This window comes from Gymnodraco acuticeps, unplaced genomic scaffold (assembly GCF_902827175.1).
Source record: "Gymnodraco acuticeps unplaced genomic scaffold, fGymAcu1.1, whole genome shotgun sequence".
In the NCBI taxonomy this organism is placed as follows: Eukaryota; Metazoa; Chordata; class Actinopteri; order Perciformes; family Bathydraconidae; genus Gymnodraco; species Gymnodraco acuticeps.
In genome coordinates, this window is record NW_022992053.1 from 947,506 (window position 1) to 963,494 (window position 15,989).

The 15,989-nt window shown below is 42.8% G+C and overlaps 1 long non-coding RNA gene across 1 annotated transcript; it reads right to left on the reverse strand.

Annotated features, from left to right (window-relative positions):
* LOC117536978 lies at positions 1 to 1,194 on the reverse strand. The gene is made up of 3 exons (XR_004567647.1): positions 1,134 to 1,194; positions 225 to 292; positions 1 to 61 (listed from the first exon to the last, which is right to left on the reverse strand). It is a non-coding gene; the product is annotated as an uncharacterized LOC117536978 (long non-coding RNA).
* Between the last annotated feature and the right edge of the window lie 14,795 nt (positions 1,195 to 15,989).

The window sequence follows — 15,989 nt, forward strand, 5'->3', positions numbered from 1 at the left end:
TTGAAAAAAACAAAAAGGTTCCTTTGTGAAAGGGACATCCTCTTCATCTGTTTCCTGGGCCCTAAAAAGCAGAGCAAGAATAGGAACAGTGGTGAATAAGGGGAGAGAATACAGTTGGGAGCAGACTGAACAGAGGACATAGCAATATTCATGTTAAAATGTTTGCACAATAAATATTATGGCACTTTCGTTTATATTGCATTTTAATAGATCAGTTGTCATACCATGGTTGGATGTGCAGCATTTGGATGCTCTAATCGATCCGAGAAGGGGTTCCGGATGTATGGCTCCCCTAAGGATGTAGAGTGAAGGAAGAGATGGATGGCAATGGTCAACAGACAAAACCTGTGTCTGACAGAGGACAACAACAACAGCAGAAAACTCTGTCATGTAAGTAATGTTCACAGAGGTGACATGACTTGTTACCATTTTAAAGGGCATCATATTTCCAAGTGTAGAGAATTATGACTCTTCAATGACATTTGAAGTGTGGAGTGGAAACTGATCAAACCTACCTACCTACAGGTACACTTTGAAGACGACCAATATATTGGCAACAAATCAGGAGGAAATTTGAGGTTGAGGCCAGATGCTGTTCCAACAATATTTATACATCGGCCTAAGCCGAAAAGGAGGACATCCACGTCAAGGAGTATGCCTCCAGCTGTCAGGAATGATGACCACACCTATTATGGCACATCAAACATTGGTATGATATATGAAGCTAACAATGTTTCCCATGTTATATAATTCAAGGATAGACTACACTCCTAATGCAACCTTCAGATTATACAGCTTCAAAACTACCAGGGTTCAGGGATTCTCTGAAGACTCATATACCACATGTAGATCATCTACAGATGTCTTCATACTTTAACATTGCCAATAGACGAACTTAGATGAATGTCACTATAGGAGTGTAGTGTACCCTTAAATGACAATAGGTGCACATGTAAAGGCAGCATACACATATAACAGCAATTGCCTTGTTATTGTTACAGAGATTCAGGGAGATATTCAGGTGGAGTTCCAAGGGAATGAAAGGGACATAACAGACAGAGAGAGTGAGACAGATGTCAGCAGACTGCCAGGGGCCAGTATGTCAGGGGCCGACAATCAAGAGGCCACCTTACCAGAGATCAGTGTGCCAGGAGCCAGTCAGTCAGGGGTCAGCTATGAAGAGGCCAGTTTGCCAGCGTCAGGTGCTCCAGGGAACAGACTGCCAAGGGCCAGTTGTGACCGGGCTCACTTGGAGGATCTAATGAGGCAACTGAGAAGGGAGAGATTACTAAGAAAGAGAGCAGAGAGGGCTCTGGTAAACCAGAAAAGGATTCATTCGGCATTAAAAAAAAAACACAATTTGATTAATCTAAAGTTTAAAAAAATCTTCAACACAGACCAAATTAGAGCACTTGGGCAATCAAAAAAAGGTGGGATACGGTAGGGGAAAGAAACCGTGAAATACAACTAAGGTTCTGTTGTGGCACTACAGGATATAAAACCCTCCAAGCCATGAATATGCCTCTGCCTGACATCAGGACCATTCAGAGGAGGATGCAGCACGTCAAACTGGAGCCAGGAGTGTTGGGGGAGGTGTTTGATATGCTGAGGCTGAAGGCAGATGGCATGAGTGAGATGGAGAAGAAATGTGTGCTCACCTTGGATGAGATGTCCATCACCCCTAGTGTGGAGCTGCATCTGGGAACAGGGAGGCTGTTTGGGAACACAACACTACCTGGCCACAAAGGCCAGGCCACTCATGCCTTAGTGTTCATGCTGGCTGGTGCTACTACGCGGTGGAAACAGGTTGTGGCTTACCACTACAGTGGTAATTCTACTGACGGTGCAGTGTACCGGCCCATAATACTCACCATCGTTGAAGCAGCGGCATCTATAGGGCTTCATGTGGTTAACATCACTACTGATATGGGGAGCCCCAATAGGGCTATGTGGAAGTCCTTTGGGGTGACCTATGACAAGCCGTGGACAGCACATCCTGTGAAGCCACACCAGCACCTGTACTTCATGCCTGATGTTCCACACGTGGTGAACAATTTAAAGAGTGCCTTGGTGAATGGTCACGTCATCACCATACCACAGGATGTGGTGGACAAAGAGAAGCTGCCGTCCAGTGTGGTGTCTGTTGGCCCCCTGAAGGATCTGGTGTCATACCAAGAGGGAATGGCCCTAAAACTGGCACCTAAGCCGTCTAGAGGCGTCCTGGAGCCTAGTCATTTTGAGAAAATGAAGGTCAGTTCAGCAATGCACGTCTTCTCCAAGTCATCGAGTGCGGCGATGAAAGCAGTTACTAAAATAATATCCAGGGGATGCATGCAGAGCTGTCATTGGCTGAGATAAGTCCGGCCGTGCGTAACGCCTCCACCGTTCCCGGAAATGCATCCGCGGAGGAGCCGTGGAGGAACCATCAGTGTATCCTCGGTTAGAGCTCCTCCAGAGAGCCTCCTCGATGCTCGATGCTCGGTCCTCGGTGTGCATTTAGAGAAATTAGATGTCCTTCAACATGGCGCGCTGACCACATGGCGCGCTGACCACATGGCGCGCTGACCACTCCGACTCCTTGGTCCTCCGGAGTCGAGGAGGGGAAACTAGAGTATTGAGAAACCTCTTGTGTGCCCGTGATAAATAAAGACACACACACACACACACATATTATTGTATATAGTTTTGACAGCATCCATCAAACTACATTTGTTGCCTTAATGGTCTGTTTTATAATATTTCTGTGTTTCTGAACCACGTCTGTGTCTGCATATAATGGTCGTATTTAGTCTCCTGATTTTAAATGGGAATTAAATAATTTGAGTGTTCCCAAAGAACCGGTGTTCTGCAGTTTGTGTGAGCCTACTGTACTGTTGCACAGTTTACTGTAGAAACTATGTCCAGGACAAGGTGTTTGGAAGTTTTGGAAGATTCATAGCTAACCACACTGAAGATTATGGAGGTATTGATCAGTCTTCTCATATCTCTAACATCACCAGAAGTCATCATTTAAGGCAGGGGTGGGGAACCTTTTTCCTCTCAAGGGCCATTTCAATTTTTTCAACATCCTCCGAGGGCCGTACAAATTATTGACCTCTGCTTAAAAATCACAGCACATTCATTTGGCCTTTCTTTCATGCTGTGCAAAGAAAAAGCAACCTCTTAATCCAGATATCTTGCCATGACTCGCGCATGCATTCACGTGCACGGTTGTGGCATGACCACCAAACAGAAAGATATGGACACAAGATGTGTGCATATGTATTTAGTTTCCTATCCATGGACATGATTTAAGTGGGGGGGACCTAACCTCCTCTAGGGGGGTCCGGGGGCTTGTTTCCCCGGGAAGATTTTTTTTTAAATATTGAAGTTGAAAGCATCAATCTGGTGCACTTTGGGAGCAAAATGAAGAGATCTATGGAAACATCTCTCAACACCCATATGAAACAGAACTGTAAGCAGATTTACTTTTTCTTTATGGATATTTTACAAATCACTCTCCTTTTAAACTGTATTCTTGTTTATTCTTGTTTAACAACTTTTTTTTACTGTCATATAGTATTTTATACCTGTTTACTTTATTATCTTGTTTTATGATAACTATAATGATCATATAAAGATGTGCCTTTACCTCACTGGTTGGAGAAAAAGCTTCTTATATTCGTTAGCATAGCTGGCTAACCAGATGCTAATAACAAAGTTATTGACTGTATGATCAGAATGACAGATGAACAGATCGCCACTGGGCTTTCAACTAAAGACACAGCCACGCAAAAACTGCAGCATGTGTAGCCTACGGATTTATGGGTACTGCAATTTTTTTGAAGTCCCGGAGCGGCGTTCTGGTGCTCTCCGTCAGCACTGCACCCCTGTCAGACGAGACATATACCACGGGATGACACCACGTTAGGTTCGTGTTGTGTTCAAGGACCATGACCGTTGCCAGGAAAAACAGGCACTCGCTTGTTTAATTATTTTGCGGTCTAGATTTCTTTAATTTGTTTGCGTGTGTTTATAAATTACCTCGAGGGCCAAACCAAATGGTCTCGCGGGCCGTATACGGCCCGGGGGCCGGAGGTTCCCCACCCCTGATTTAAGGGGTCATTTCTCAAAATGTTCCCTGTGTGGTTTATTCACCATTTCAAAAACTACAGTGGACATTTCTACTGCAACACTCCCCACACGCACATACACAGTGCACCCGCGACTGTAACAATGAAGGCTCGAAAATCAGCTCACGGCATATAGGTGTAAGCAGGGGTAACCTCACCCCCTCTAGGGGGGTCCTCACCTCCTCTAGGGGCATCCTCACCTCAGGGGGGTCCAGGGGCATGCTCCCGCGTGAAGATTTTTTTTTTTAAATATTGAAGTTAAAAGCTTCAATCTGGTGCACTTTGAGAGCAAAATTAAGAGATATGGATACATCTTTCAACACCCATATAAAACAGAACTGTAAACAGATTTTCTATTTCTTTATGGATATTTTACAAATCACTTCCCTGTGACTTAGCTAGCTTCTAGCTTCATGTCGAACACTAAACATAAGTCAACATTTTCCAGAGAGCTTTCTTTGAAATCCCCTGAGGCCTGTACTACGAATCCAGTTCAACATATCCTGGATATGTTTGAGTTAGCCGTTTTACCTAATCCAAAACAAACGTGCTCTCGCTAAACTGTCCTACGACGCCGGTCATCAACTTGTTAACTCAAGCCAGTTTTGCCCTATAGTTAGGTGCACATTCACATGAAAGGGGTGGTATTTGGAGCATTCGACCAATCACAAACATGGAGAAGCGTACTGACAGCACAGCGTCATACTTCCTGAATGAAAAGTCAACTATAATATTAGACATATATGAAGACGTTAAACTTTAAACATCCATGACTTAAACAATTTATCCAGGATAAAAGCCACATCGCTGCACCTGCAAGGTGAATACAGCTGGTAAAAAATGTTTGAATGCATACATTAACAGGTTTATGATATCACTGCCCCGTCTAAGACACGAGTGGATCTGACTTTAATTACATTTGACTCTAGTGTTTCGTCAACTTAATGTGTTGCTTAAAATAATACTTCTGCATACAGTATGTGACACTGTGAGTGTTGCACGGCCAGATACAGCTCAGTTGACTCAGATAAGGAAATATATGATACATTATGCTGTGATATGATGTGATATGAATGATAATGGGACACATCGACGTCTGCACTTACAGTGCCGTGGAATGTAACCTACGCATGGGCGTAATTTCAACTGGGGACACTTTTCAAAATGTGTTTATTATTATTTTTTACGCCAGCGGTCATCGTCACGGAGCGTGTGTGTGGCATGAGCGCATTTTGTGAGATAGAGAGAGAGAGAGAGAGAGAGAGAGAGAGAGAGAGAGAGAGAGAGAGAGAGAGAGAGAGAGAGAGAGAGAGAGAGAGAGAGAGAGAGAGAGACAGAGAGAGAGAGAGACAGAGAGACATAGAGACAGAGAGACTCACGCAGCGTCCACACGGCAGCGTGCGTTGAAGCTTGCCAGCGGGCGTGTCTGAAGCTCGACCAACAATCAATCACATGAATCTCCCGCCCCGGACACACAAGCACAAGGTTTGATTGATTGGCTAGAGCTTGTACTGGCATATGATTGGATTGGCTGACGCTTCCGCCGATGCTTGAAAAGTTGAACTTTTCTCTACTTTTGAAGCGAGCAACGGAGGCAAAGCGAAGCGACGGAACCACAATGCAGTTCGGCAAAGTGTGACCTCAAACCACTCCCCGGAAAAGTCGGAAAAGTTTTGTGCATTTGCTGGCATTAGCATTATTAGCATTAGAATTAGCTCTGCGCACCAATGGAGAGAGACTAACTTTTGGCAACACAAAAAAAAACATGGGAGCGGTGGAGTGATGAGGAGGTGTCGTCGTTCTGGCGATTTACTGAAGCCTTCCGAGTAAATCCCCCAACTCGAGGGACTTCCGGCCGGGGACTTCAGGTGGCAGTATACGCCGTGAAGTTGTTTGCGGCCAGCCAGAAAACCCAAAGCAAAAGACGAAGGTCCTCCGGTAGTGACCCGGAAATGAATTTCAGCGCGCCATGTTGAAGGACATCTAATTTCTCTAAATGCACTTCGAGGACTATAATCGAGGATACACTGATGGGCAGACCCGGCGCCAGAACAAATCTAAAGGGAGGGCATATGATTTTCATGGGAGGGCACACAAAACCGTCATGGGCTGCGGGCCTGCGACACAATATATATCAGACAGCAAGGCCAACAGCATTGCGTAACGACGCACTTATCGCAAATACATACACAAATAAAGGGCAACATAGAAACCACTTTGAAATATTGATAAATCACGAGCAAGGCACACTGGTTAAGGATGGCAGCTTCCTCATTGTTGCACTTGGAGAGAAATAGTAGAGACGGAGACGATGAACTGTTTAGCCCGCCTTGGGCATGGTTTATTTTCCTATGCACTACACTCGGACATGCTGTGGAGTGAATCGTGGTCACCTCTGAGAGGGAGTTGGTTGACAGCTAAAAAAGCTATAATATCAACGACAGCTGACACGTAATAACGGTTCCGTGCCAGCTGATCTGCACCAAAGTACTCATGTCCTTATTTGTTTCCTCGCGTATCTGTCTCTCTCTCCACAAACTCTCACATGAAATGTGTTCTTTTGATGCGGCATGCCTTAGCAGTCCTTTATCAGTCTGTAATGCGTGTTTCCAGTCGCAAAAACCTTTGACAGTAAAAGCTGCATCAGATGAAGACGTATTTACTTTAAACTGTCTACAGGGGAAACAAAAGGCTACGTTTGCTTTTAACGAATCTTCAAGCCATGGTCTGTTGTTGTACCATGCAGCGGCAAAAGTGCGCTACTTTCCTGAAAACAATCTCCCTGGATAACGATCCAGTTTCAACTGGTTGGGTTTATTAACCCCAAGATCATCTGGGGCTGTTGGTCTTTGAGCGGTTGCTGGCCCAATAGTACCTGTTGATGTGCTGCTAGGTAGCGTCTCTAGTGGAGGCACCGGAGGAGGAGGAGGATGCTGGCGGGTGTGGTACAGGGTGTGGCAACGCAGGTGGTGATGGTAGGGGCACAAGGAGCTGTGCCTCGGAGGACAGCGTTGGTGGCGGCCGCCTTGATGAGTCAAGGCTTGGGCTCGCTAACTCAGCCCCGGGGTTTGCCGAGGTCAAGCTTGTGACATTAAGGTGTGCTGCTGCAACGGCAGGTGCAGGGTCGCCAGCAACTGCATCGGCTGCAGTTATTTCATCGCTATTTCGTTTTAATAAATCCTTAGACCTTTTAAGCCAATTATTTTTATAAATAATAAAAAACGTGTTCATTGGGGGAGGGCTGGAATGTCAAATGGGAGGGCCCTCCCTGGCCCTCCCACGGCGCTGGGCATGATGATGGGTCCTCCACGGTCCTCCACGGCTCCTCCGCGGATGCATTTCCGGCAACAGTGATGTTTAAAAGAGGCGTGACGCACGGCCAAACTTATCTCAGCCAATGACAGCTCTGCATGCATCCCCTGGATATTATGTTATTAACTGCTTTCATCGCTGTGATGTTTACAGTGAGAACAGCTATGAGGTCAGTGCAGAAAGCAGAGCAGTGTGTATAATATATATCACTCAGTCTAACAGCCCTACATTACTCTCTGTATTTGTATGCTGTAGTTTAGTAGATATCTACAAACAAAGAGTCGATATACTTCTAAAACCATTTAGTGCTTCACATAATAAAACACAACGGCTGTATCCTGATATATATATATGATATGCTTTAGGAGCTCACTGATTATTGAGAGTCGGGACAAAACATGTCCCACATAGACAAGTCTTATTTATATAAAAAAAAAAAAAATGAATAATGATTGACATACTCACAAAGTTAGATCTAAAGGAATTGGGAATACTGATGTTCTGTTTTAGCATAGATAATTACTTTTTTGAGGGATATTTGTTTAAATGTATGACCAGTGGTCACAATATTCACCATCCCCCAAAATCTTTAAAAACCTCTACAATTGTGAAAACATTTATATCAAATCAAACATAAGGGTTATGAATGTATAAAACAATGCATTCCATGAATATCTAAAAATATTTTCCATAGAAATCTGCCTATCAAAGTTGTGTCCTCTGTTTCCGTCAACTCCGTCAGATTTTGTCATAAACCTCATTAAATCAGGCAATAGCATATAATAGGGTCCCTTTTCATTCCCCTGGCTGTGGTGAATACATCAATACCACACATTGTCTGGTATGTTTGACATGTTTTGATATTTTAGATGAACAATGTAAATGTTCCTATGGTCACAGCTGGAGCATGTCAACACCATCTCTCTGTTATGATACCTTTTAATAAACCATATTGGATTCAATGAAAGTATTTTATTGAGATTATGGAGACAGCTAGCAATAGCCAAAAAACTAGCGAGCTAGCTGCAGTGTTTTTTTCTGCAGAGGGAAAAAACATGCCATTTCGTCAACTCCGTCAGTCAACTCCGTCAGGTTTTATGTCTGACGGAGTTGACATGTAAGCTGACGGAGTTGACAAATCTACCAATAACCGCTTAATGTGCCAATATTATACTATTTTCGAACATAGTAAAGGAATCGAATGTTGTAATGGCTGTGTCTTATCTCCCACTACTTCCACTGGACATTGGTTTTGTCTGCACAAGCCAGTGTATGTTTTCAACATCTGGTTGTAGGAACACACACTGCACCTTTAAGATTTTACGTCAATCAATCAATAAATCAATCAATCAATCAGTCATGTTAAGTAAAGGGACACCTGATTCCATAATAATAGAAAAAAAACAGGAAAGGGAAAGAAAGGAAAGAAGTAAAACACGAAAAAGGCATTCAAGAGAAATAAAAATGTTGAAAGAGAAGCTTAAGAATGTAACCAAGCAACGAAACAAATTAAGAAAAACAATATTGCGCACAAAAAAGGCTACAGTTAAAACACCACTGGACTCTCCAGGGACAGAAACAAAGAAGATGCTATCAGGAAGCAACATAAGGAATCCAAAGATCAAAAAAGCTCTTCTATTCCACAACATCATCAGAAGAGAGCTGAAGAAAAACAAACAACCTCCTGGGCCACGGCGCCAGAAACCAGCACTAAGTGTGTCATCAGGCAAGATCCTAAAAAAGTACCGTCTTCTTTACCAAATCCAGCAGTTTGGGCTAACTTACAAGCTAATGAGAGGAAAGGAACAGCCAACAAAAAAACCAACATTCCTACAAGGTATCACACAGACTGTTCAGGATTTCTTCCTGAACTCTGCACGTGTGACAACTGATAAGACTGACACAATCACCAGGAACAAGATCAAGCAGCAGAGAATGATCCTGACAGACTCCATGATCAACCTCCATACTGATTTTCTTATCAGGAACCCCACTGTAAAGCTGAGCTATTCTTCATTCTGTGCTCTGAAGCCCTTCTATGTCACAGCACCAAAAGCATCTGATCGGAAGACCTGTCTGTGTCAAATACATGAGAATGCATGCGTAATGCTTGAGGTCCTTAGAATGTCTGGTGTTGTGAAGTCAAACAAACTAGATGACAGTTTTCAATTAGTTTGTTGCTCTCCAGCAAGTGAGGCCTGCCTTTTTCGCACCTGCTCACTATGTCTAAACAAAGGGACAGTTACAACCCAAGAGCAAGACCAAATCCATGTTCAGTGGAGGCAGTGGGAGAGAGTTCAAGAAGACACAGGCAATGGAATCCACATCAACACTAAGCTTGTCCAACACAGTGGCAGCCTTTCAGAGCTCATAAAACTCTATGGGCAAAAACTCAGAAATCAAACCACAACACTGTGTGTTCAGTGCGAAACCAGTCAAAAGCATACATCAACACAATTGAGTCCTGTGATGAGAGTACAGCAATCGTCCATGTTGACTTCTCAGAATCCTGGAGATGCAAATATAAATCTGAAGTTCAGGCCTGCCATTTTGGACAACATCTGCCACAGATAACACTCCATACTGGAATGTATTACACAAAGGGGGAAAAGGCAGCATTTTGCACACTGTCCGAGTCGAAGAGACAAGATGCTGCGGCAATCTGGATACACATGGAACCTGTCTTAAAAGATATCGAGACTAAATATCCACAGGTCACCACCGTGCACTTCTGGTCTGATGGACCAAGTAAACAGTATAAGAACAAGAAGAACTTTTTTCTTTTGTCTGCTATTCCACCTACACTAGGGTTTGAAAAAGCAACGTGGAACTTCTTCCCCACATCCCACGGTAAAGGCGCACCAGACGGCATTGGCGGAACAGTAAAAAGAACAGCTGACAACCTCGTACTGAGAGGAAATTACGTGACAGATGGACACACATTTTTGAGAAGGTCTCAAACAGTCTGAAGGCTGTTCAGCTGCACTACATTGTAGAAGAAGACATGGAAAGATATGATACACTTCTCATAGATCCTCTCAGACCGGTTCCCTCAACAAGACAATTACACCAGGTAATCGCCCATGAGAACAGGATCCACTACAGACAACTATCTTGCTTTTGCAGCCAGATGTTGGAATGCCAGTGCTTCTGCCCAGCTACCTTCTATTTTCAGGGCCCAGGTGAACAGCAGAGTGATACCCATAGGGCAAGAAAGAAAAGACCTTTAAACATGTTGTGAGAGGAGATGGAAAATGAGATGGGAGATGGAAGAGGATGTGGAAATGGAAGATGTGATGGGAGAGTTGGATGAGGAGCCATTGAAAGGTCCTGAGGGTACTGTGACAGTAACGACTGTTAGCAGTCTTAATAATGGAGACTGGTTAGCAGTAGTATATGATATCGTGGCTAGCCAAGACCATTGCTGTGGATACTGAGCATCAAGATGTGAAAGTGGAATTTCTGCATCCCCATGGTCCAACAGCAAAGGTTAAGCCCAAGTGTGGCAAGAAGGATGTCTGTTTCTGCCCAGTTCAAGACATCATAGTGAAACTAATGGGAAATGCATCAGCAGTCCAATCAAGAACAAGATAGATCTACAGTATTGCCCCTGATGTGATGGACTTCATAGAGCGTGAGCATGTTCGACGCCTGCTACTCAAGGCATAAGTCCCTTGTGTGACTGCATTCATGCTTTAAAGCATAGTGTGTTTTTTCAATGTAAGCACCTCCTCAACATGTGTGTTCCTGCTCTCTTCTTTTTCTTAGTTTTGAAGTATGCCATGTTTTGCAGCATCACCTATGGCTGATTGTTAGCTTAATTACATTTCTTCACTTATTTTTGTAATAGTTGGAAACGGTGCAATTTGTTATAGTTTGAAACGTTGTATTTACAGTTTGTTTATTTCAGTTGAATGAAAAATATGTTCAGTATAAGACAAGGAGTTGTTATTTATGAATCTATTGTCACTTCCATCTGTTTAAAAAAGCATTTGTTCATTAATCAGAAATGCAAATACAATTGTCAACTCCGTCAGTTTCCTGTCAACACCGTCAGATCTTGTTTTTGTAATTTTTCTGGGAAAAAACTCATTCTTTCTTCAGTTTTTGTTGTTTAAGTAATAAAGGATCATCAGATCTACACCCTCTTGTGTCTTATTCCCTTAAGGATTTTTCTTTAGTGGCAAAATAAAAGATAAAGTTTTGAAAATGCAATTTTTTTTAAATCTGTGTATTCATAACAGTGTGAAATTAAGCCGTTAGTTTATATATTATATTTTATTGCATATAAGAGTAACTAAACACTATTACAACATACATCAGAACTTAAGATTCTTGTTGGGCTATTATAATTATATAATTATTTACTTTTAGTGTGTCTGACGTAGTTGACACAAATCAAGTTTTTAAGGTAAACATGTGAATTTATTAAAAATGTGTTTTAAACTCCAGCCTGCACCTTTACATGGTTAAATAGCACAGATCTTAATCTACATGAATATATAACTCTAATCAATATAGTGTACATTTAAAAAAAAAAAATTCAGAAAGTGTTTTGTCCCGACTCTCAAGAATCATTGAGCTACGTGTGTGTGTGTGTGTGTGTGTGTGTGTGTGTGTGTGTGTGTGTGTGTGTGTGTGTGTGTGTGTGTGTGTGTGTGTGTGTGTGTGTGTGTGTGTGTGTGTGTGTGTGTGTGTGTGTGTGTGTGTGTGTGTGTGTGTGTGTGCGCGTAGATGCGGCGGACAGACAGGTCTCAGTTGGTTTGGTGTCCTCTGCTTACTTTTAATACTTGTAAATAAAACTTTTGGCCCGTAATTTCATTTCCTCATTGTTGCGACCAGAGAGAGGGGGGGGATATATCCAGTCTCTGAAAGTGTTACGTTATTATGAGAGTGCTCTCATACTTTGATTCTGAAATTGTATATATTTATATAAATATACCTATATATGTGTGTGTGTGTGTGTGTGTGTGTGTGTGTGTGTGTGTGTGTGTGTGTGTGTGTGTGTGTGTGTGTGTATATGTCCGCATCTGTAGCCTGTTATTGTCTCATTATACCACACTGTGAATGAATCAAAGTAAATATATAAGTGGTCATGAACACATCTGTCCATCAGACAGAGGGCTGCTGTGCCTCCTGTCATCATTAATGGACGTCTCTTTAAAATGACCGCTCAGAGGAGAGGAGTTCTCATTTCTCTAACCGCCTGCTGCTTCCCCTCCTCTCTCCTCGGTTCCCCTCCTCGGCTCCTCCGCTCGCATCTCCTGTGGGCGGCACTAAGTCTCGAGGATAGGAGTCGAGGAGGGGGATTAGTGAAATGAGAAAGGGCCCCCGCCTCTGTTAGTACACATTTACTGACACAAACATTTGTATAATCTGTTGTAGACCCAAATACATAAAATAAAATAAGAACTCATTCTCAAAAAAGATAAACGCCATTCTTAAAATATATAAACGAACAATAGTTTGATTAATATTGATTAGAGTGCACAAAAGAAATAAAATAATTGAGAGAAGAAAAAGAGATATGTTATCTATCAAAACCCAGTTAGATTAACATTCATTGGACTGCACACTTTGTTTGTTTGTGTGGATATGTAGCACATTAACATTTTAATAGCACTTAATGACTGACTGAATGGAAATGACAATAAATGAAAATGTAAAACGAAAAAAGCGATCATGAAAATGTTTCCAATAAATGAATAAAAAAATATTTTTGACCACTGCTCTCATGTCAAGAAGCAACAGATCAGTGCATGCATCGTCCAATCAGTGAGCGATACACAGTAAGGGGGCGGAGCGAGTGGCTGAGGATTTCACCGGAGGATGGTCTGGTAGTTCCTCGATTATCGGACCCCGAGGGCTGCGGAGGGGCGAAGTGGAGAGCTACGCTAGACGGAGGGTCGCCCTGACCCGAGGGACAACGGGAGGGTTAAGGACACTTTTCAGATAGTCACAATCTTCGTATTGGAACAAACTTCCGGTTTTGAGTGCAGACCCACTCTGTTATATTCCTCCTTCCTACAGAACAGACAATGACAGGTTAATATGTGATTTGTCAGTATAGTCCTATTTCTTAAAACCTTCTCTGTTGTTTAAGTGTCTGATAACCACGAATAGTAAGCAATTATATAACAGTAATGATATCACATATATGATCATGTCAGACACTGTGTTATTTTCAAGCAAGCCTAAAAGATAATGTGTTCAAACTGGCTTCACTCGCTTTAATTGCTCCTTTGAATGTAATTTTCCTCTGTGGTTTCCTACTCAACACATGTTTGTATTGTAATGCCACTCATATTTTATTTGTATTGTATTTTAAGGTGACATTGAATGCTTTGAAAGGTGCCCTAAAATAAAATGTATTATTAATCTTATATCTGTGCCTATATCACACTATTAATGTTCCTTATTTTAGATCTGCACTGTTCTCTATAACATGTTCAGCAGAGCAGGTATTTCTCCTGCCAGATATGGAACCCCCCCCTACAACTTTGTCCAGGACAGTCACAACTTCACCACAATCACACTGGTGTTGCATGTTCCCCTCTAGTCTATGCTCACCAAAGCATTTCACTCTGGGCCCAGCAGGTGAAAAACTAAAGAGGAGGTTCCATATCCGGCAGTGCAGTTGTTAGAGCTGCCGGATTTTGAAGCGCCCCCTGTAATTTTGGCCAGGATAGTCACAATGTCACCAAAATCACACTGGTGTTGCCTGTTCCCCTCTAGTTTATGCTCACAAAAGCAGTTCACTCTGGGCCCTGCAGGTGAAAAACTAAAGAGGGGCTTCAAAATCCGGCAGATCAGGTGTTGGTGCTGCCGGATTTGGAAGCCCCTCTTTAGTTTTGTACCTGCTAGGCCCAGAGTAAAATGCTTTGGTGAGCACAAACTAGAGGGGGACAGCAAGCACCAGTGTGATTTTGGTGAGTCTGTGACTATCCTGGAGAAAGATATAGGGGGGGTTCCAAATCCGGCAGCACCAATACCTGATCTGGCGTGGTGTGATCTTTATGTCAAATCAATTTCAAGGACCGCCTACTTCCATCTACGTAACATTGCAAAAATCAGGCATATCTTGCCTCAAAACGATGCAGAGAAACTAGTCCATGCATTTGTTACTTCAAGGCTGGATTATTGTAACTCTTTATTATCAGGGTGTACCAAGAAGTCAGTCAAGTCGCTTCAGCTGATTCAAAATGCTGCGGCTCGTGTACTAACCAGAGTTAGGAAAAGGGACCACATTACTCCTGTTCTGGCTGCCTTACACTGGCTCCCTATAGAACACAGGATAGAATTTAAAATTCTTCTTCTCGCCTACAAAGCCCTTAATGGGCAGGCGCCATCTTACCTTAAAGAACTCATTATACCCTACTGTCCTACTAGGGCATTGCGTTCCAAGAATGCAGGGTTGTTGGTTGTTCCTAGAGTCTCTAAAAGTACAATGGGAGCCAGAGCCTTTTCTTATCAAGCTCCACATTTGTGGAATCAGCTTCCAGTTTGTGTTCGGGCGGCAGACACCCTATCCGTTTTTAAGAGTGCGCTTAAGAACCTTCCTTTTTGATAAAGCTTATAGTTAGGGCTGATTAGATTCAGCCCCTAGTTTTGCTGATATAGGCTTAGTTTGTCGGGGGACATCTTACTTCTTCCTTCTCTCTGTCTATACCTGTGTACTCTCATGTTCCGATTAACCCAGCTTCCCCAAATGTCTTTCTTTTTGGTGTCTATATACGCCGGGATCCGGAGTCATGGATGATCCTGCGGTCCTCTGTCCTGGATCGCGAGCCCTGGATCTTGAGTCGTGGCTCTGGTCCTGGATCATAAGTCCTGGATGGATATCCTTGTGGATTCATCTTCCTATTATACACACATGCATTTCCAAACATTTGGACTACCTATGTTGCAAATGTATTATCTTTTCAATTTACACACGGCATCTATTGCACGTCTGTCCGTCCTGGGAGAGGGATCCCTCCTCTGTTGCTCTCCCTGAGGTTTCTCCCATTTTTCCCTTTAAACTGTGGGTTTTCTTCGGAAGTTTTTCCTTGTATGATGTGAGGGTCTAAGGACAGAGGGTCTAAGGACAGAGGGTCTAAGGACAGAGGGTGTCGTATTGTCATACTGATATTTTGTACAAACTGTAAAGTCCACTGAGACAAATGTAACATTTGTGATATTGGGCTATATAAATAAATATTGATTGATTGATTGATTGATTGATTGATCTGCCGGATTTTGAAGCCCCTCTTTAGTTTTTCACCTGCAAGGCCCAGAGTAAAATGCTTTTGTGAGCACAAACTAGAGGGGAACAGCAAGCACCAGTGTGATTTTAGTGAAGTTGTGACTATCCTGGACAAAGATATAGGAGGGGTTCCAAATCCGGCAGGAGAAATACCTGCTCTGAACATGTTATGTAGAGAACAGTGCAGATCTTCCCTATTGACACCAGGATGAACCTAGTCTAGAATAAGGAACATTAATAGTGTGATAGAAAATGAAATGTAATGTAATAGAGGCACAGATATAAGATCAATAATACACTTTATTTTAGGGCACCTTTCA